The sequence below is a fragment of the Miscanthus floridulus genome, chromosome 16, assembly GCF_019320115.1.
Source record: "Miscanthus floridulus cultivar M001 chromosome 16, ASM1932011v1, whole genome shotgun sequence".
NCBI classification, from domain to species: Eukaryota; Viridiplantae; Streptophyta; class Magnoliopsida; order Poales; family Poaceae; genus Miscanthus; species Miscanthus floridulus.
Window position 1 is genome coordinate 118,872,540 of NC_089595.1, and position 22,297 is coordinate 118,894,836.

Here is a 22,297-nt window from a genome sequence, read left to right on the forward strand (position 1 = left end):
CACTGTGAGCCAACATAGCCAGGAGGGGGGCATACCCACGTGCGGGTGGTGGCAGCGCAACATCACGGCCGTGATGTCGTTAATGGCAAAACGACACGTGTGTGACCTCGACAAGCCCACGTGCACGAATTCATGATGACAACGACGTAGAGGCGCAGGCGGACGCGACGTCAACATGTTGTGGCGCGACGGTGACAGCACGGTGATGAGACGGCAACAGTGACACGGCGAGGCAGGCGGCAGTGGATCGGCCAGGGCATCGGGCCCACGACGACAATGGCAGTCAGAGCGGCCAGGCCAACCGACCCCTAGCAACCCGTCAAACGTGGCGGTGCATGGCGCAGGTGTGTGCGTGCTCTGCTCGTGCAACACGTGCCTGAGCACGGTAGCGGCGACGCGGAGCCTGCGCATTGGTGTGCGTGTGCGCACGTTGTATGAGCCGACGCTGCGACGCTGAGTGCCGAGGCACGGTGACCGTGCCCAGTCGCTGAAACCAGCCAAGAGCATGCTGCGCATGATTTTTAAAGCGTTCGAAAAATCTAACACGTTGATCTAATCGCCCAACCACCTATGCAATTCTTAAGAAGGCATATTAGGCTACTAAAACAAGCCCTAAAACCATAGCACTCCTTAACCCAATTACTCTACAAAAATTGTCAAACACAGCTTTGTCAAACCATTTCTCAGACTTACGAAATCGACCAAGTCTTGATCGAATTCGCATCAAATTCAATTTCCAACCTATTAGACCAGTTAGCTAGTGAATTCATTATTCGACCGTAGGTATTTCATTGTCATCTACAAGGTTTGTACTTCTAACTTTATTAAACTTCCATATATACGTTCTATAGTGTTTTCGTTTAATAAAAATTCACGAACATCCGTACTTGATAATTTTATACGTCATGAACAACCTTTCGTTATGCATTTCTGTTGGTCATTTTAAGTTACGTAAATTGATTTACACCCTATATTACATACATTAACATATAAATATGATGCTCATGCAGTGTTTTAGTAAATGATTTATAGTGTAACACTGAGGGTGTTACATCCAGCGTCTACCACTTGGAATGAGAAGGTTCGATGATTGGTACTTGCGTGTTCTCCTAACGAGCATAGACCTCGTACAAGCATGCTTTCTCGCAGGCACATTTGGAAGCCCAGCTGGAAAAATTAACTTTGACTTCAATGACATGCAGACATGCTTTCACCTCGGAGCAATGAAAATGAATCTAATTCGCACGTAGTGCCTGTAAGTCCTTGCCCTCCCGATATGATATGAATATAATATTTGGATTTTGTTGTAACTAACCCACACCATGATTTGTAGAATGCAAGTGTACATTGTAAAACAAATGCCATGTGTGAAAGCCGGGTATATACACCCTCAAGCTATAGCACAAACAAATTTTAATTACCCTAGACAGTGGAAACTGGATGCTAAAGAGCTAGCTACTGGAAAACCCCTTCGAAAGAAAGAGGACATCCGTACGAAGAAACTAAGGCAAGAGTCCCTTAAGGTTTCGACATACATTGCCCTGGCTTTTAAAAATCTCCAACAACACTCTACTACATGGCTATCATACAACTTCGAGTAAGTTCAACTCTATACTTAAAGCTTTGTTTGATATATTTTATTTGATGCAAAAGAGCTTATCTAGTTCTATGATTAAATTCATGCAGCAACCACTGGATTTGTATAGGCGTCGATGTCGGGAGGAGCATGGCATGGGTCTTTGATTCAATAGATGGGGACTCGATGACATATAAAGACTTCATATCGATTCTCAAGAAGTATACATATCGACAATCCTCATTAGCTTATATGTTTATATACATACTTGTAACATTCACTTTTGGATACTAACAACTTACATTTGCTAAAATAATTCGAACAGGGCATTCAGGTTCTATGTCAATAAACATCACGGAAGGCATGATCCAGTAAGGAAGGAAATGTTGGCTATAAAAACACTATGTGTGGTAAGTGTAACTTAATTTAGTACTCCATTACATGGCCGTCAAAAGCATTACTTAACATTTTCGTATGCAAAACACACAGTGCCCCAAGCAGAAGCCTAGGAGTGTACATTGTGGATACTATGTATGTTCTATGATGAGTAACACCGGTGCCTACAGGAGACACCCCTTAAGGGTAAGTTTGAACCTCTTCACCCGTAGTATAAAAACTTCGCACATGATATAAAATACTAAACTGAAACTTGTTCTTTTGTAGTGGAAAGAAGAGAAAGAAATAAAAAGAGACTCATACAAGGATGACCAACTCTTAGAGCTCGTCGACGACCTTTGCAACTTTATATTGGACCAGATTGTACATGTCAAAGGCACCTACCATGACCGAGATTCTGACTTAGGTAGAAATCCTCAGTACCAACACCTTCGTGAGACTGAAAGGCTAGCTCTAGGCCGCTGATAACAATATGTATGGAATTTGATATTGATCTTACCTTGTGGGACGGTTTGAATTTGTGGAACGAATTAGACTTATGAATTATGTCTATTTAATGATGGATTGTATATATTCTTGTGAATTAGATTTGTAATGATAGTTTATATAATGCTCTTGTGCTTGTGGTCATATCTGAATTATATATGTTTTGGTCAGATTTGAATTATATATATATATTCTGGTCGAATTTGAATTGTAAATTTAAATTTTTTTGATGGAAAAATATACTATAGGGGCGGTTCTAGACTGAACCGCCCCAACAAACATGTATTATAGGGGCAGCTGGTACGACAGCCGCTCCTACAAACCGATTTATAGGGGCGGCTGATAACACTAACCGCCTCTATAAATCGATTTGTAAGGGCGGTCTGAGAACCACTCATACAAATACATAATTTGTAGAGACAATATGGTAGGGACGGCTGACCAAGCCGCGTTTATAAAGCCTCACCACCCACCTCTAGAAATCATTCCTATAGTAGTGGCCACTGCTGCTGCTAGCCTACTTCTGTATACAAATAATAAATACACTGTCAAAATATATTTTAAAGCCAAATAAATACTTACCTAGTATTAATATCTATCACTCATATTGTCGATCGACACGTTGGTAAGCTGGCTGTGGCAAGCCAACGTACCGTACAACAGAATCAAGTGGAACTGCAGCATCACGTGCATGCATCTCCGAGATGCTCCCTCCGTCCAAGGAAAAAATGTAATTATATAATATGTGGTAGTTAAGTCAGTTTAAGTTTGATTAAATTTATAATAAATAGTATTAGTATTTATGTTTTTAAATAAATTTATTATGAAAATATATTCTATAACTATACTTGTTTTGTACCATGAATGTTAATAATTTTTTATATAAATTTAGTTAATGTTCATACAGTTTGACTTTTGAAAAAACGAGAATTGTATTATTTTGTGAACGGAGAAAGTATCCATGACAGCCTTTTCTTCTTCAGTTCTTTTGGTCCAAATGGACATCGCTGAAGCGTGGTTTTTTGTGCCATGCACATTTCACTGCTCATTTTAGGCCACTGGACACCTTTAAAACGAGGCTTTTGCAGGCTGCACACCACCACCATTAAAAAGTTACTCTCTCCCTCTCAAGTTACAAGATTTTTGAATTTTATAGATATATAATAGAAACAATGTATCTACAAAAACCAAAATATCTTACAGTTTGAAAAGGTGAGAGTATTTTCTAGCTTGGGAGGAGAGATAGTGTCACGTGGAAAAACTAAAATGGCCTCGCTTGAAACGAAGGGAGGGTGCAATCAGGGTGCCGACCCTACTATGAACATATCACACATTGAGTACAACACCAATCAGAGAATACAAAACAAAGATTAATTAAATCAGCAAAGCTTCACCCTGTTCGCTGGTTGGTTTCAGCCAGTCCAAACCAGTCAGCCAACAGTGTTTTCCTCTCACAACAAACCAGCACTAGCCAGCCCAAACCAGCCCAGAAACCAACTAGCGAACAGGCCGCTTAACAAGTGAATGGTCTCACACATCAAGGCACAATTCAATAACATGTCACAAAACAAAAAAAAAAAGTCTTCTTTATGTGAGCAGCATGTCAATAACATGTCACAAAACAAAAAAAAGTCTTCTTTATGTGAGCAGCGTGGCAACGACTTAACATGTTATTGGTCACATAGTCACACTAGCTAGTTGTAGAGACCGAAGTAACATCTTGCCCACGAGTGCTTGCCATTATCCTCAATCCATTTCATTGCTTTTGGCGATGATTCTTCGTGATATATCAAGTTCAGGTGGGGATCCAATTGTGATTGCTAGGTTGCTCATGAACCGTATCCCCAATTTTCCTTGGTCTCTGATCCGGTGGCAGATCAAAAAAAATTAGGAGGAGGGGGGTTGACATAACAGAGTAGTAGACGAGCTCTTTATGTCTACACACTGCTACATATATCAACACACATATCACTATCGTATGGATAAGGATACATGGATACGATATTTTCCCAAAAAAAAACAGTATGAACATATGTTTATGATTTATTAATAAATATTTATGCTTATTAAAATTATAAAAGCAATACTGCAATATCAACCAAGAAGGAGCATTGAAATTACCTGTAGTTGGAGTTTTGCTCTTTTTCAATTTTCCAAATAACCAGTATTCAAGCTAAGCCTCTCCATTCACCAATTCTTCAATCCCAACATGCACCCAAAAGCAAAATATGAAGAATCTACGAGTCTTAAATTTTTAATGTCTTTTAGTGTAAAACTTGAGGGATGAAGGAAGGATCCAAGTATAGAACGTCACCTTCCAGTTGGGAGATCCAGCCACTCTCCTTTTGGATTTTGTCCAACTTACAAATAAGAACACAAGAAACTAGATAGCAATGGTATGGAATCCACCTAGTAAAGGTTAACTTAAAAAATATGTGTGCACAGCTCTCTTTAGCATTCTAAGTTTCTGCACAAATAACATATCTCAAATTTCAATCTACCAATTAGCCATTTAATCAATCAATTCATAAGCAAATAATTCATCGAATCACAGAGAATAGAGACTATAGATCCTACCAAATTTCAATCTTCAGTCACTAATGCCATAATTTGTATACCTACAACCTACATTGGCAGGTGTCAGCCTGGCCCCTGTGGTGTGCGATGTTGCACGGTACCGGTGCACTAGTGTGCCTAGGCCCAGCCGGTAGGCGAGGTTGCTGCCCCTTGCAACCCCACGACCCACGTGAGTTGTGGGCTAAGGCGCTATGCCGCTGCTACTTCCGAAACGCTGCGTGCTCGAAGCCCTTGTCGTCGCGTGCCTACTGCTTGCTGCCACACGCTCGGAGCCCATGCCACCACCGCCTCCATGGACATGGTTTGGGAATTGGGAGTTCGGGACATGGTGGGCACTGCAGCACTGCCTATTATGCCGAGTCGAGGGACGAGATAGAGGCAAGGAGTCGCTGATTTAGTGATTAATTCTCCTATTGTGGGCTGACAAATGTGAGTGTGGCACCTAGGTCTTGTTGGGCCAGCCAACAAACAATGAGAATGAGTGAACCGCTAGACAAAGTGATAAATGTGGTCCTCTTCTACCTTTAGATACGAGCCCAGCGCCCCCCCCCCCCCCCCCCCCCCCCGGCACTGTAAGGCCTGAAAATCAGTGACTTATAAGTCATGCCTGTTTTGTTGTAGATGACTTATAAGCTCATGCCTGTTAAGTGAAAGGTGTGGGGCCTACGTGGAAAATTGTGGCTTATACCAGCTTATTTCTTATAAGTAGGAGTGACTTATAAGTTGGTGGTGTTTGGTAAAATCAGTCACTTATTTCACTTTTTAACTTATAAGTAGGTGACTTATTTGGAACCAAACAGGCCCTAATTCACAGTGAAACCTCCATTGAGGGGGGGGGGGGCACCACTAGATCCGCCTCTACTCTGATCTGGCCACAAGAAACATCCAATTGTGTCCATCAATATCTAATAGAAGCTAGCTGCTCCTTCCACCTTCTAGTAAGAGTTGTGGAGTCAATGCCTAGCTATGGTCGGCATTCATTTTTGAATCTATCTATACATGGCTTCGAAGTAACAAACATCATGATGAATCTAATTTGGACCCAGCCTCCTCATAAACTATCTCAATTGTGCTTCCAGGAAACCTCCTCTCCATCTCTTCCTTGAATGCAAAGGTGTAGTCAAAACAATCAACGCACTTGCCTAAAATCTCATCAATAGCTAGCTTCCTGCCATTGTACACAATCCAGTATGATAACTGGACCAAGTTCTCTTCCAGCTTGTAATAATTCTCTTCCGGCCAGCTCGCCTTCACTTCCATAGGATCTTGTGGGCCTGTTCCTCTACTACTCCTCTTCTTCCACTGCCCAATAAGACCAAGTGCGACCAAACAAGTACATCACAAACCAAACCCCAATCCCATCCCTAGCCGATTTATGCATGCCATTAGTCCGAGGAGCTCATGGATTAACCCCTGAAACGTTGGCCAAGCCCACAACCTCCTACAAGTTTGATAGTAGGCGTTGCTACCATGCCATAGCATCCCTTTCTGCCCAAACAACAACGCCAACTCCATGGCAAGCCCCCCGTTTGTCCTCCACCTCAATGATGTTGTGCACAACCTCCCTTCACAGGGTCCACCTTCGAGGCCGACAATGTCGTCTGTGCAACACTAGCTACTCTGAGGTCGTACATATGCAGGGCCATCATGTGGGCGGTGTAGAGTGGAATAGGATAGGGTTATCATCTCTATATATTGGTGCAGGGGTGTCATGTGGGCGATTCGCCAAAAAATCGGACATGGTGGGGAACTGGCCGGGGAGGATGAGGTGGCGACAAAGGACATACGTACGAGGGTTCATGCAGAGACAACTAAAGCGTCTCATCAGTGTTCCACCTTGACAAGCATGTGGCATGCCACCTATGGCGAAGCCACACTACAAAACCACGCCTTGGGGGAGGGGGTTGGTTGGTTGGTTTATCATTTAAATGATATATACTGCATAGTTATAGGTTGAGAGGTGAGATAAGCACCCACTGCTAAGCTAGCTTAGCTGCCCACTGCACTGCATGCTGCAGATCGATCAATGCAAGTCATGCTCATGCTCACACTCACGGGAGAAAATCACGTCCGTACGTACACATGCATGCAGGAACGGCCGGCACGGGTCCAAGCAATACGTACACACATGCAAACGTAACGCGGTCCATGCATCGCCGAGGATCGAGCTGGCTTTCGTCAGTGCTACTGTTCTTCTCGTGCATATCATTATCATGTCAGCTCGATCTCACATATGTATGCAACTTCAGTAAATCACCTGGTGACACAGTTACGCACTTATTATGCTACTACTAGCTAGCGGTTTTTATACGTACATATCCATGTCAAAATGTGAAACTACTAGACAACAGCCAATAAGGTCATCTTTGACCCATTGGTGCTCATCGGTGGTGGATCTCGAGCCCCCGCTACCGCGGCCGCGCCCATGGAGCAGCAGCGCAGCACAACGCCCGCACCAGCAAGCGGCAACGCAGCACGGTAGTAGCCAGCGGCCAGCACCCAGCACAACAGCTTGTTCATTTTGTCCTAGATCCGCCACTGGTGCTCGTGGTAGATATAACTCCTAGCTAATAGTAGTAGCTAGCTAATTATTAGCGGGGGATTTGCTGGATCCACCTGCTAACAGGTGATTGGATATATAGTTAGGTGGATGTGAAAAAAGTCAAGATATGAGGATAGAAAACCAAACTTGAGCTTCTCAACGAGTAATTTAATTTATGTGTATTATTAACAAGTAATTAAGACAATAGACAAATAACTACTCTTAGGTAACTTAAAAAATAGTACTAAGACAAGAGGAAAAAAAATTCCACTAAGGGAAATAATACCGAGATGGAAACCCAAGATATGGAATTTATCTGCTTTTCCCCAGGAATGCAGGGCTTGGCACACAGTGCAACTTGTTGCTTAATTCATACGTCTGACTAAGCAACTTCTTTGTATGGCCTGGCTCGATTAAAACAAGCAATGGAAAATTTCCGGTGTCAGCCTTCTTCTAGGAAGAAGAAGCGTCAGTCCAAATTTATTAAAGCAGCACACCCATAATTAAAACTTATTACAGGTTTAGAACTAAAGTTCAAAATGGTAAATGAAGGATCATCCGTTCGATGCGAAGAACTCCATGGCTCTCGATTCTAGTAGCTTGCAAGTGCTGCTGCTCGATCATTATGGTTCCATATATAGAATTATGTATCCGGCATAATTGTGTGTATTGAATAATGACTACTTTTATGGTTTAGGGTTTACATAAAACATATCTATCAAAACACAATTATTGATACTACCAAACACTAATATTTTGATTTGATAGATAATTATCCGTACTCTAAAACTCCATAATCTAAAACAGTAATTTCTAAAAATAATGTTCCCTAGCCAAAACCTTTTAGCTTCCTCTAAACAATTCTTAGTGTGGTATATGTCACAACTGTAATTTATTCATGCTACCAAAAACTTCTTGGAACAATAATACTTTGTATTAGGTCTAATTGATTGTCCTCCACAAACAAGCCGTGTTTGATAAAATTGTCTTTGGTTATCCACATTTTGTTACACATGTAACCAATCAAACCCATTACGGTTATTGTTGGTCCTGGGCAAGGTTTTTCTAATAGAAGATCCACCCTAGATTAGAATGAGAGAATGACATTATGGTCTACTACCCACATAAGTATTGATAATCTTTTATATAAACTTGGTGAAACATAAGATACTTTGGTATCAAGTCAAATAAACATCATTAGAGTTATTATGAAATATATTTTCATAGTAAATCTAGTTGGTGTGTCATAAATATTATATTGATAATCTTCTATATAAACATAAGATACTTTGCCTTAATAAAACCAAAACACGACACTTTTTGCAGGACGAAGGTAGTAGTCACCCGGGAATTTTGGGAAATATATAACTACAGATGTGTCCGAATAACAAATAAATATTTATTTGTTATAAAGAAAGAACTGGGCGTGTCTTAAATTTGTCCGAAATTCGGTATAATATCCCAGATGTGTCCTAAATTGTGAGACATCAGCACTCCGGCCGTATTCCTTGGGTGTCCATCCATCATTAATTAGAAAGAAACAAATCACAAAAGCTTCTCAGTTATTATAGGTATATGCATTATATTTGTGGTTCTGGATGAACGAACCTTCATGTTTTTCTGACTGCAGACACGCTGGATCGGAGCTTCAATTATTCGCGTCTCCTCCGTGTTGACAGCCGAATTAAGTACGGCGTAGTGTTAACTGATGTTGAAAATGGGCTGCTCCATGTGAATATATAGCTTGATTTGAGCTGCCTGCAGGGAGGCGACCGCTATTCTGAGGTAGCAGAGAGTACAGATATATAACTGCAGAATATGCAGTAGATCGATGTGTTGAGATGACACAACATCTCAACTAATGATGAGATTGGGAACATTTTGTAGATGAGCGAGCATATCTCTGCTGTTACCTCAATCAGATGATGATGCCGACGGGAGTACGTGCAGCGTTGTTGGCACATTAATTATATTGGGTTCGGAACAATAAAGTATATATATATAGATGCCAGAGAATGCATGATTGAGGAAACAGACCTCACTACTCTTAATTACCTATATGTAGATTAATTAATAGTGTCCTACTCCTACATATATATATGACTGTTTTTGTCCCTCTCTAGCTGGGATCGACTGAGCTAGCATATATATCTGTATATCAAAAATACATATGCACAGTTGCACACACACACACACAACAAACCAAATTAAAAATGAAAGTTGCGCATTGATAAGATGGATTATAGAAACACAAAATTAATAACTTGAACCTATAATAATAAGCTATATATGCACGCATAATAAAATCAAACTCAATATATATCCCCAGTAGTGCAGCCACGTACTTCTTGCAAAATGAAAAATATCCTCAAAATCAGCAAATCTGGAAATGATATGCATGCTAACGGAAGGTGATGAAATAAGACAAAGGAACCTGAAATTAAACTGATAATATATATATATATATATATATATATATATATATATATATATATATATATATATATATATATAGATATATATATATATATATATATATATATATATATATATATATATATACCATAAAATCATGGCGCGGCAGCCTTAATCATGTTGGGTTCAATCCAACCTAATTTCTGCAGATTTGCAAGATGAAAACCATGTGCAAACACATACACACACAACAGAGAGAGAGAGAGAACAGTAATTAAGTGAAAGCTCAATTAATATAACTAAGGTAATTAATATAACTAAGGTAATTAAAAGCAAATTAAAAGGAGAAGAAGAGTAGTACTCATTTGCACCGGCCGGATTCGTTGTCGTCTCTCACTGTCCAGGTGGGATGCTGCAGCGTGAAGAGCAAGCTAAGGACGCGCTCTCGACAATAAGCAAGAAATTAGAAGTTATTGCTCTAGAGATATCCAATAACGGATGGAAACAATTTTATTGTTTAAGTTAGCGTCTTGGTCATGTTATAAGACCTTGGCTTTCTTTTTGGTTTTATCATTTTCTGTAATTTTGGGCTGTGTACATCTACGGATGTAGAGGCCGGATGTTTATCCATTATCTAAAAAAACTGTCCAGGTGGGATGAGTGAGTGTTTGCTGATGCAGCATCATCAAGATTCTCATCTCATCACATATGCATATATGTATGTATATAGCAAGTGCATGCGAACCACCGCGCGCATCATCACTGAGGATGAGCTGGATGTGAATCTTGATGGTGCTGCACCTGCAAGCACCGACTGTTTGCTTGCTTATGTGCTTCATAATCTGTATCAGCTAACTTCAATTGTCCAAGTTCTTCTTCAGGAAAGATGAGGAAGCTAAGGTAGTGTGTATATCACAGATGGATCTTAGTAGCTACTATTTGAACAACCCCATGTGTATCCATCAATATAAAAGAAAAGGAGAGAGAGAGGAGAGGGATTATCTATCTATATCTTGTGCTTCTCACATGTGTGTGTACTCCCTCCGTCCCATTGAGTTTGTCGCTCGGGAAGCGGGATTGTGAGGGGGACACGGTTTTCAAACGACAAACTCAATGGGACGGAGGGAGTACATATTTGTCAGACATTAATGAGCCTACGAATCAAGAAGAAGAGGCAGGATAGATTTGAAGCATCTTGCATCAAATTAAAGCAGCTAGATGCAAGCATATGGATGAGCTAGCTGGATAGACAGATAGGTCGGGCATATATATATGCAAAAATAAGGGAAGATCGATCGGAGGAGATATATAGATGCAAGGAAAAGGAACCGAAGAACCAAGAACTGGATTACACTATATACCTTTCCACCTCAGTCGCCGCCGCCGCCCGGACAAAAAGAAGGGGATCGATGGAGAGAGGATTGTTGATGCATATATGTACATGTACACATCGATCAATGGATCTTATTGAGAAGGTAGCAGCTAGCAGGCGAAGATTTGCCACCACTGGCTTCCTTGGTTGAAGGGAGGAGCAGAGCGAGAGCGGGAGCAAGCTGATGAGGGGGCTTGCTGACTAGCTAGGTGGCTAATACATGGATCGATCTAGGCAAAGCAAGATATATAGCTAGGGTCTTGTTTAGATCCAGGCTGTAAAGTTTTGGAGTATCATATCGGATGTTACGGTCCCGTTCGGCTTACCCTATATTCGGCTTGTTTTTTCAGCCGGAATAATGTTTTTCTCTCATAACAATTCAGCCATAACGGTATTTTTCAGCCAGTTTCAGCCAAGATTCAACAAGCCGAACGGGGCTTACATGGTGGTGTCGTATGGGGTGTTTGGATACTAATAAAAAAGCAAATTACAGAATTCGTCAGTAAACTACGAGACAAATTTATTAAGCCTAATTAATCCATCATTAGCACATATGTATTGTATCACTTTATTATCAAATTATGGACTAATTAGGCTTAAAAGATTCGTCTCGTAAATTAGTCGCAAATTGTGCAATTAGTTATTTTTTAGCCTATATTTAATACTTCATGCATGTGTCAAACATTCGATGCGACACGATGTAAAGTTTTAGTGTGGGAACTAAACCAGGGCTAGGTGTATATATATGAAGAAGCAGCAGATCGACGGCAGACTGGGGAATGAATGAAGAACCGGCAGCTAAGCAAAACCCTAGGCGTAGCAGGAAGGGCCCGATGATGATATGAGTGGGACGGAGGAGTACTGGATCTTGTGCGGGAGCTAGCTAGCCTGCTTGTTGTGTAGCCAGCTAGCTAGCTAGCTGGTAGGAAAGGAAGCTGATGAAGCTCCGTCCATGGAGGAGGAGAGCGAGGAGGACGAGGTGAAGGACGTGGACGGACGGACAGGCTGACTAATGTGAAGAGAAGAAGAGGGGTAAATAAATAAAGAGAAATGATAAGATTTAGACGCACCGAAAGGGCGGTGGACGCGTCTCTCTCTCTATAGCAAGCAATGGCCAATGAGAGAGAGAGAGAGGAGAGAGAGAATCAGCGAGAATACGCTAGCTGGGGGCGATGGTCTCCATGTGGCCCACACCGCGCGTGACCACGCACCGCGGAGAACAGGCCCGTCCGTGTGCTGCATGCTCAACGTTGGCGCCGCCCTCGCCGAACCGCGGCCGGCCAGCCAGCGCACGCTCGCCGTGCCGCCCGGCCGGTCCGGCCGCTGCCTCTCCGCCAGATGCATGTGCGCGCGGCGGCGCCCCAACTGCGGCTCCCCACACGCATGCAGCTCGCCCTCGCCGGAGAAAGTAAAGACAACTGGAAGGAAGGCTGAGTCGTTGGGTATGAGTCACTCAGGGGAGAGGAGAGGGACCGGCCGCCGGCCGGGAGCTGCAGTGCAGGAGGCTGGTGGCCGGCCGGCTGCTTGCTGCCTCAGCCTGACTGCCAGCATTGGTCGCGTATATATAAGTAAAGGTGCATCTTTACATTGTTCATATTATTTATTTATTTACCGCGAGTAACGCAGGCGAGGTGGGACCTAACAAAAGCAGGTATTATTTTGTTGTTGAAAACCTTATAATATCTACATCAAAATCTTAGAGAGGGGAGCACTAGTGCATTTTCTATTTCTTAGACCTTTTTGGTAAAGCTTTGGACCCTCAGTCCACTTTGACTCTGGTTCCTCCGTGAAGGTGAAGTTGTTTGGAGTCATGCCAAACAGAGCTTTATTATTATTAGAGCACTCTCAGTAATAGAGTCAACTTGCTAGCTTATATAAACTTTAAAAATATATAAAATTAGAGTAGTATAAAAAACATATAAGCATAGATATATGAAACATAAAAAGTGTGTGAGCTTAGATCTTTACGAAGAGCTAACTTAACGTCCTCTCTCCTTTTTACTGAATAAATTATTTGAGCTAGCACTTTTTAAATTGTTGGAGCTGCCCTTATATACAGGTGGACACGCAGATGGAATAAAGAAAAAAGAGAAAAACAAAGGTAAGTGGAGCATCATCGGTCAGAAGAAAATGAAGGACGGAAGGACTTCCCTGGGCACACGGGGCAGTAAACATGCAGCAACCGGCATTGGTGCGTCGCTGCAGCAGCCTGAGGCTCTGAGCTGTTTGTTCGGTGGCACTGTACTGCTGGTGCTGGATGCTGCCATGGCCACCATCCAATGGTCCCCCGAGAACACATGCTTGCCTAGCTGAGCTCCTCGTCCTCCACACCATTGGAGGCCTCCCCTATAAACCACTGCTAGGTAGCTCCCATTAGTTCCAAACCACTCGCATCCATTCATGCATAATCATACATGTTCAGAAAGAATTACTCAATCTCTCCACCATTTTTCACATACACTAGTAGAGAATAGACCTTTGATCCTCGGCTAAAATGGACTCTAGTCCCGGAATTTTTTGCCCCCGGGACTAGAAATACCTTTAGTCCCGGTTGGTGGCTCCAACCGGGACTAAAGGTCCCTGCCCAACGGCTACTGCGCCAGACAGAGGTGGCAGGGACCTTTAGTGTCGGTTGGAGCTACCAACCGGGACTAAAGGTATACTTTTACTCCCGGTTGGTGGATCCAACCGGGAGTAAAGGTCTACTCCCGGGCCGTGGCTGCGCCCGGGGTTGGAAAGTTATCTTTAGTCCCGGTTGGAGCCACCAATCGGAACTAAATGTTCTCCCTTTATATATCGGCCGTCTCCTTCTTCCTCCCCGAGCCCGAGCTCAGCACATTTTGAAGCTCACTGCACTAGTGTTCTTGCTTCCTCCCTCCCTCCATTGTTCCTCCATCCATTCTTCGATTCCTCCGTTGATTTCTTCGATTCCTCCGTCGATTCTTCAGTTGTAAAGGTTATCAATCTCATACTCTCATTTTTCACCATTGTCTTATGACATTTTGTTCACTATATATATATGGTTCTTTATTGTGGTTTTTTTCATTTGTAAGCAATTTGAGCTCAAAATCACTTCAATCTTGCATATTTACATTAAAGAAGGTTAAAGTATATATAAATATAAACTTAGAAAATAGTTAGAAAATTATAGCAAATCCGTACTAGTTGAACTTGCGGACCGTGTTCAGCTCGGCGAGCATGTTCTCTGCCGAGCGGTAACGGACGTCAAGGAGGAGCTTTGATTCTACGAGGGAGAGCGGCAACGGTCGTGGAAGACCGTGTTCCCTTCCTCGTAGAATCGGAGCTCTTCCGTGGCCAAGTACGGTGCCGTCCGGTGGAGAAATGCTCGCCGAGATGATCACGTAAGCAAGTTCAACTAGTACGGATGATTATTTATTCACATGTCCCGATATCATCGCAGTAGTCTGTCAATCACCGTACCCAAACGTAGTATATATATAAATATAAACTTAGAAAATAGTTAGAAAATTATAGAAAATCCGTACTAGTTGAACTTGCGGACCGTGTTCATCTCGGCGAGCATGTTCTCTGCCGAGTGGTAACGGACGTCAAGGAGGAGCTTTGATTCTACGAGGGAGAGCGACAACGGTCGTGGAAGACCGTGTTCCCTTCCTCGTAGAATCGGAGCTCTTCCTTGACCAAGTACGGTGCCGTCCGGTGGAGAAATGCTCGCCGAGATGATCACGTAAGCAAGGTCAACTAGTACGGATGGTTATTTATTCACATGTCCCGATATCGTCGCAGTAGTCTGTCAATCACCGTACCTAAACGTAGTATATATAAATATAAACTTAGAAAATAGTTAGAAAATTATAGAAAATCCGTACTAGTTGAACTTGCGGACCGTGTTCATCTCGACGAGCATGTTCTCTACCGAGCAGTAACGGATATCAAGGAGGAGCTTTGATTCTACGAGGGAGAGCGACAACGGTCGTGGAAGACCGTGTTCCCTTCCTCGTAGAATCAGAGCTCTTCCTTGACCAAGTACGGTGCCATCCGGTGGAGAAATGCTCGCCGAGATGATCACGTAAGCAAGGTCAACTAGTACGGATGGTTATTTATTAAAACATGTTTTTGAGCTATAATGTATTAAAAAATGAGTATAGAGATCTAGATAATTTTATAGTTTCTTAATTTTATTTGTTTATAAAAGGAGAAATTTATAGTGTATTAAAAATGAGTATAGAGAGTAGATGGCAACTGCTTCATTGTTTAGAGATATAGATAATTTTATAGTTTCTTAATTTTATTTGTTTATAAAATGAGAAATTTATAGTGTATTAAAAAATAAGTATAGAGAGTAGATGGCAACTGCTTCCGCGTCCTCGGCCTCTCATGGGTTTCCAAAGCGACTTAGGCCGGGCCTCCCTCTCATTCCATGCGGCAAGTGTCGTGATGAGACGAAGATTGTGATGGAGTACCGAGTGAAGAAGGAGGGTCCCAACAAGGATCGTATCTTCTACAAGTGTCCAGATCGCAATGTGAGTTATTTTATCGTATTTAATGATTATGGTTAGTTTATACCTATTTTCATGATGGTTGTGATTAAAGTTCTAATTTTTTGTTTTAATTTCAGTGGGATGGTAGTGGACGATGTTCAGGCTTCTACTGGGAGGAAGAGTATGTTGAACTCGTGCAAAAATATTTTGCACAACAGGCAGATACGGCGGCTAATGAGGCAGTGATCCAGCCGAAGAAGCCTAAAGATGTTGCACAATCGGGGGATCTGTCTGTTTTAGTTGAGTTTGGTCGCGAAATCCTTGTGCTCCTGAAATGTATTTTAGCTTTAGTTCTTTTAGTGGTAGTTGAGATTGTCTACATTGTAGCGATGCTTTCATAAATTTGTATCTTTTGTGGTGGCACGCATGTTGTATAAATAATTAATTATGATCTAGGTTTTAATATGGTATTTATATCATGTAATGCAGATGAGCCGTCATTGGATGTATAATGCTGATCGCCGCTCCCAAGAGTTCATTGACGGCGTGCATTCTTTGTTACGTGCGGCCGAGGCAAACAAACGTGATGGTTTCATGTGCTGCCCATGTGCCATATGTAAGAATACGGTGGAATATCCTTGCTCAAGGACTCTTCATTCACACTTGTTCAAGTCGGGTTTCATGTCAAACTATATTTGTTGGACAAAGCACGGAGAAACCGGTGTTGTAATGGAAGAAGGTGAAGAAGAACAATGGGACGACAATGATATTATTCCCGATGGTGCGTGCTTCAATGATACTGCAATGGGAGAAGCTGAAGAAGAGGTAGCCGTAGAAGATGAGCCGGCTGATGATCTTTCTCAGGTCATTCGTGACGCATAAAGAGAATGTGAAAGTGAAAAAGAGAAGATCAAGTTCGAGCAGATGCTAGAAGATCACAAGAAATTGTTGTACCCAACTTGTGATGCAGGACAGAAAAAGTTGGGAACCACACTAGAATTGCTGCAATGGAAGGCAAAGAATGGTGTATCTGACAAGGGATTTAGAGAGTTACTAAAAATTCAAAAGAAGATGCTTCCGAAGGACAATGAATTGCCCGCCACTACCTACGAAGCAAAACAAGTTGTCTGTCCTATGGGGCTAGAAATAGAGAAGATACATGCATGTCCTAATGACTGCATCCTATACCGTGGCAAAGAGTACGAGAAATTGGATGCATGCCCGATATGCCATGCGTCGCGGTATAAGATCAGGCGAGATGACCCTGGTGATGTTGAGGGCGAACGTCCGCGGAAGAAAATCCCTGCCAAGGTTATGTGGTATGCTCCTATAATACCACGCTTGAAACGTCTGTTCAAAAACAAAGAACATGCAAAATTGTTGCGATGGCACAAAGAAGACCGTAAGGTAGACAACATGTTGAGACACCCTACTGATGGGTTCTAGTGGAGAGCAATCGACAGAGAATTCCCGGAGTTTGCAAATGACGCAAGAAACTTAAGGTTTGCTTTAAGTACAGATGGTATCAATCCTTTTGGAGAGCAGAACAGTAGTCATAGCACTTGGCCTGTTACTCTAAGTATCTACAACATTCCTCCTTGGTTATGCATGAAGCAGAAGTTCATTATGATGCCTGTGCTCATCCAAGGCCTGAAGCAACCTGGCAATGACATCGATGTGTACCTGAGACCACTTATTGATGAACTTCTCATTTTGTGGAATAAAGAAGGTGTACGTGTGTGGGATGAGTACAAACAGGAACACTTTGATCTGCGAGCATTGTTGTTCGTAACAATCAATGATTGGCCTGCTCTAAGTAATCTTTCAGGACAGTCAAACAATGGATATAATGCATGCACACACTGCTTCGGTGATATTAGAGGTGTATTCTTGAAAAAATGTCGAAAGGTCGTGTACCTTGGCCATCGTCGATTTCTTCCTGCAAATCACCCCGTAAGAAAGAAAGGCAAGCATTTTAAAGGGAAGGCAGACCACCTGACCAAGCCTCGCAACCAAACCGGTGAGGATGTACTCGATATGGTCAATGATGTGAAAGTCGTCTTTGGAAAAGGACATGGAAGCCAACCTCTTCCGAACGACGCTAACGGTCATGCACCCATGTGGAAGAAGAAGTCCATATTTTGGGACCTACCCTATTGGCAAGTCCTAGAGGTCCGCAGCTCGATCGACGTGATGCACCTGATGAAGAATCTTTGTGTGAACCTGCTAGGCTTTATGGGTGTGTATGGAAAGCCTAAGGACACATTTGAAGCACGACAGGACCTGCGTTGTTTGAGAGAAAGAGACAACCTGCATCCAGAGAAGACAGATGATGGACGCCATTACTTACGTCCTGCTAGCTACACTCTAAGCAAAGAGGAGAAGGAAATCATGTTTGAATGCTTAAACAACATCAAGGTACCATCTAGATTCTCCTCGAATATAAAGGGTATTATAAATGTGCTAGAGAAGAAATTCTATAACTTAAAGTCCCATGACTGTCACGTTCTCATGATGCAATTACTTCCAGTTGCATTAAGAGGAATTCTACCTCCAAATGTATGTCTAGCCACCATGAAGCTATGTGCATTCCTCAATGCAATTTCTCAGAAGGCAATTGATTCAACTGATCTAGCTAAACTACAGAATGATGTGGTTCAATGTCTCGTCAGCTTTGAGTTGGTGTTCCCTCCTTTCTTCTTTGATATTATGACACACCTCCTAGTTCACCTAGTCAAGGAGATTTTCACTCTCGGTCCTGTGTTCCTACACAACATGTTCCCCTTAGAGAGATTCATGGGAGTCCTAAAGAAATATGTTCACAACTGTGCTCGCCCAGAAGGAAGCATCGCCAAGGGCTATGGAACAGAAGAGGTCATTGAGTTCTGTGTTGACTTTATTCCCGACCTTGACTCGATTGATGTTCCTAAATCGAGACATGAGGGGAGACTAAGCGGAAAGGGGACACTAGGGAGGAAAACATATATTGGTATGGATGATGATTATTTCAATAAAGCTCACTACACAGTTCTATAGAACTCCTCTTTGGTAGATCCGTATATTGAGACACACAAGGATCTCTTACGATCCGAGTTTCTAGGGAAGACTGAAGCTTGGATTACGCGTAAGCACATGGAAACTTTCGGCGGTTGGTTGTGAAAAAAATGTCAAGGTGATGAGAGCATCCATGAGCAACTGTATTTATTGGCTATGCAACCATCATGGCATATCGTCACATACAAAGGGTACGAGATAAATGGGAACATATTCTACACAGTAGCCCAAGATAAATAGGAGTACCAACCAAAACAGTGGTGTCCACATAGATGCCACAGACCCGAATGGGAATAAGCAGACGTATTATGGACGCATAGATGAAATATGGGAACTAGAATATGCACCTACTTTGAAGATCCCATTGTTCAAGTGCCAATGGGTCAAGGTGACCGGAGGCGGGGTAACAGTAGACAACGAGTATGGAATGACAACAGTAGACCTTAGTAATATTGGGTACAAAGACGAACCATTCATCCTTGCCACGGATGTGAATCAGGTGTTCTATGTCAATGATATGTCTACCAAACCAAAAAGAGGGAAAAACGATAATGACTCAACCAAAGAGCCAAAGCGCCACATAGTTCTTTCAGGGAAAAGAGTCATCGTGGGAATTGAGGACAAGTCGGACATGTCAGAAGATTATGAAAAGGATGACCGAATTCCGCCATTCAAAGTGAACAAAGACCCTAGCATCTTGGTAAATGATGAGGACACTCCATGGTTACGACGCGATCATAACCAAGGGACATACGTAAAGAAGAAGTTCACTATTGTGCCCACTTGATGATATAGTGATTTAATGTAGTGTGTGTTTGAGATATTATGTAATAATTGTGAATTCAGATGTTTATTATGTCATGTTTCAAATTAAATCAATGTTTGATTTGGTGGGATTTCTCTCTCAAAAAGGTAAATTAGGATATTGAGTGATGAAAAATTAAAATATTAACGTTAAAATGATGTGAAAACAAATTTCCTGTCCAAAACCAATAGTTTTAATAATTTTAATTAAACACTACATTTTTGCATTAACAAAATAATAAATATTAGTTACATTATGTTTTATAATTGTAACAAAAAATAAAAAAAGTTAGGTTATAGATTTTTCCTATGTGCAATAAAGAAAAAGAAAATCCATATTTTTAACAAAAAAATTTTATGTCTTTTATTTAATTTACTATGTATTTAACAAAAACTATTGCATTCTATTGTATTTAACAAGACTATTGCTTAAAACAGGCGGGAAACGAAACTGCAGGCCACCTTTACTCCCGGGTGGGAAGCCCACCCGGGAGTAAAGGTGGGCTGCAGTTTCGTGGCCCGCCAAAAAAAACCCTTTACTCCCGGTGCGTGTTACCAACCGGGAGTAAAGGTATACTTTTACTCTCGGTTGGTAACACGCACCGGGAGTAAAGGTACCTTTACTCCTGGTTGGTAACTAGCACCGGGAGTAAAGACCCTTTACTCCCGGCTGGTGGCTGGCACCAGGAGTAATTCTCTCTGGTATATAACCGCCAGCGCCTGGCGCAGATCGATCCGATCGTCTTCTTCCTCGTCGAACACCGCCGCCCTCTTCTTCCTCGCGCCACCGTCCGTTCGCCTTCCGTGACACCGCCGCCCTCTTCTTCCTCGTGCGGCCTCCACCACGCGCGCCCGTGCCCCTCCTCCGCGCGCGCCCGTGCCCCTCCTCTGCGCGCGCCCGTGGCCCTCCTCCGCGCGTGTCTGAGGCCCTCCACTGCCGAGCTCGAGGTGATCAGTTCGTCTCTCTGTACATTCTCAGACGGTGGCCGGAAAACTTCAAAAAATGTTATATTTTGCTGTGATACCGAATAGATCTAAAACGTAGAAATTTGTTCTCCTAAACTGAAAACATTTCTCTTTTGAAAGTAGAACATTGTTTCATGAATCTAGAACATTGCCTTTGCTCAATACAAGAATTTTTTCTATCTTCATAGATCAATGTTTGTTAACGAAATTTTATCCAAATATATTCATGTAGGGTCTTTTTTTTGAAGGATTTGTTCTAGGATATATAATGGTCAAATAGGAACTCAATTTGGATACCCAGTTTGTAAACTAAGCGTTTTTTAGTTTATAAAAAATATCATATGTGATGATGTAAGCAGTTTTGGTTGGACTTGCATGCATGGCTACAGACAATTTGGGCCACAAGAAAGAAAAGTCCAAAAAGAAGATAAATTCTTATCATTTCGGAAATAGTAATGGTTATATTAGCAATAAGACACATATACTTACATTTCATAATGACTTATACTTACATTATCAGCACAGAATTTTCTCATATGATGAATGACTACATGGTTCACATGGTACATAGGATCACAACATCACGCATCGACACCGCCCCGGCCCGCCTCATGTCGTCGTCGTCAGCATGCCGGCCCGCCTCACGTCGTCGTCGTCAGCACACCGGCCACCGCGCTGACACGTATATATACGTCATTTGTATTCATATGCATGTATATATACATCGCGGAGCACCACCGCCCTCGTTCGCCCATGCGTTTCTATGTATACGACGGAGCACCGCCGCCGTCATTCACCCATGTGTACAGACATATATACGGCGGAGTGGAGCACCACCACTCTTGTCACACCGCCCTCTCTTGCGGCCTAGTCGATCAACATTCGTATTATCGTTATTGTTAACGCTAAACAATCACACCAGGGCGAACCGCGCTGTTGATGTCACCGACGTGGTTCGCCCTAGTCACCGACGTAATTCGCCCTCGGCCGTTTATGTATAGCCCTAATTCGCCCTAGTACCGACGTAGTTCGCCCTAGTGTGGCGAATTACGTCCGTGACCGAGGGGCAAGATTTAATAATGCATATTGTTCGTAGATTTTACGCATGTAAGCAAAGATTTGACGTACTATATATTGGTTTTGTTTTTTGAAGCTAGATGGCCGACCCAAGAAACATGGATGAGGAGGAGTTGATGATGAATTTGATCAACACTGGCACTCAAGTTGCTGGCGATGATGGTGCTAAAAATAACGTGCAAGAGGATGCAGATGACGGGAGTTAGTACTTAGCTCTTGAACAAAATGAGCAACAACATATTGGCCAAGTATATATTTTTTATTATTAGCTATATATATTATCATATGTCTTATGTGTGCTCATGATATTAAAAATAATGTTTATGTTTTGTAGCCCTCTGGATCGACATCAACAACTACAACGAAGAGTAAAAATGTTCGAGGTCCCAAAAAGCCATTGGAGGGCCGCTTCATCATCTCGGAGTTCAATGTGGATACAGGAGAACCGGGGGGCCAAATAAAATGAAATTTGTGCACCACTGTGGTTACCTTGTACAGGACTGGCTCCCGATTAGTACCCGTGAATGGAAGAAGAAGACCAATGCTCCTCATATCAGTTTTGTCTCTGATCG

At 42.3% G+C, this 22,297-nt stretch overlaps 1 long non-coding RNA gene across 2 annotated transcripts; it reads right to left on the reverse strand.

Moving 5' to 3' along the window:
* Positions 1-3,869: 3,869 nt before the first annotated feature.
* LOC136513425 (uncharacterized) lies at positions 3,870-11,493 on the reverse strand. 2 transcript variants are annotated; one of them, XR_010773364.1, is made up of 4 exons: positions 11,354-11,493; positions 10,354-10,404; positions 4,580-4,925; positions 3,870-4,319 (listed from the first exon to the last, which is right to left on the reverse strand). It is a non-coding gene; the product is annotated as an uncharacterized lncRNA (long non-coding RNA). The 2 variants fall into 2 exon arrangements; XR_010773365.1 differs by lacking the exons at positions 10,354-10,404; positions 11,354-11,493 and having other exon boundaries at positions 4,580-4,654; positions 4,773-5,580.
* Positions 11,494-22,297: the final 10,804 nt, after the last annotated feature.